The sequence below is a fragment of the Corvus brachyrhynchos genome, unplaced genomic scaffold (assembly GCF_000691975.1).
Source record: "Corvus brachyrhynchos isolate BGI_N302 unplaced genomic scaffold, ASM69197v1 scaffold148, whole genome shotgun sequence".
Lineage (NCBI taxonomy): Eukaryota > Metazoa > Chordata > Aves > Passeriformes > Corvidae > Corvus > Corvus brachyrhynchos.
The window spans coordinates 2,049,447-2,050,787 of NW_008239785.1; positions in this window are offsets into that span (position 1 = coordinate 2,049,447).

The window sequence follows — 1,341 nt, forward strand, 5'->3', positions numbered from 1 at the left end:
CGTCTGAACCAAACAGCGCTGTAATGCTGCCAATCTCCGGGTGATTTGGCTGAGCTCTAGAGCAGCTCTGACGATCGGGACCCAGGAAATGCAAAGCTCTGCGGGAGAAGGGGAGATAAGTACCGTGGTTGGTTGTTGCTAAGAATACAATTATCCATACGCTAACGATTGCCTGCCTGATAGGATTACCAATAAAGACAAACGCGGTGAGGATCATGGCTTCACTTCCTTCCTCCTACCCGGAGATTTAATCCCATCTTTCTTTGAGTTTTGTCTTTGGTCAGTCAATAAAAAAACTCTGCTCCTGGTGGTATCTCCGGAGCCTTTTCCCTCGAAGAAACTGTCTGGGGTGAATTCCCATGTCTGCTCCCCTCGCATGCATCCAGCTCCGTGCTGGTCTCACCCTGGCAGCAATAGCTTAGGCCTTCTAATTTCAGCCTGCTTTGTAAAAGGTTGGCTAATCCTCCCAGCGGTCTCGAGAGGAAATCCTCAGTGGCAGAGTCTTGGAGGGACCTGACAACTCCTTGGCCACTCTCTTTGCCAGCTTGTGATGGCTTTTGGGCACATCTCCTGCTTTTCAGACCTCCCAGCAGCAAGATGCTCGGGGGGGAGGCTCTGGCAGCCCAGCTGCTCTGGGCACCAACTTTACCTGGTGGGTACAACAGCAGTTCATGGCACAAATGAGCCACTGATATCGCCTGCAGCTTCTGGGGAAGGTGGAGTGATGCTCTGAAGCTTGGCATGGATGTGCTGCTCACCCAGGGGAGTCAGGACAGCCTTCCTGGCCCTGCCAGCCCCTCCACTACCCAGCCAAGGGCTAACAAGGTGCAGATGGTCATTAAACATTGCCCGGAGGCCAGCTGACACCCCAGTGTGCCAGAGCTCACCAAGCCCTGGGTGCCTGCCCGCCCGCAGGCAGCATCCCGGGAGACAGACACCTTCCCATCATTACGAATGGGACCCGTTAACGAGTGACAGGACAAGAGGAAATGTCCTCAAGTTGCGCCAGAGGAGGTTTAGATTGGGTATTAGGAACAATTTCTTCACTGAAAGGGGTGATGATCTTAGAAGTCTTTTCCAATGTAAATAATTCTAGGATTTGACGATGAGAGCGACTGCCGAGCAGCTTGGGAATGATTTTGTGGGTATAAGGCCGTGTCTGATGAACGATCCCCTTGTCCCAAGCTGGGCTCTCGCATCAGGCAGAGCCGGGTTGCTCGCAGCCCAAGCGTTCCTCTCCCGGTCGCCGCTTCCCAAATCCCACCCCTGGGTGCGGGTGGATGCGGGCGCGCATCCCCGGCGGGCAGGGAGCGGGGCCTGGCTCTGGCTGCCGGCTGGGAG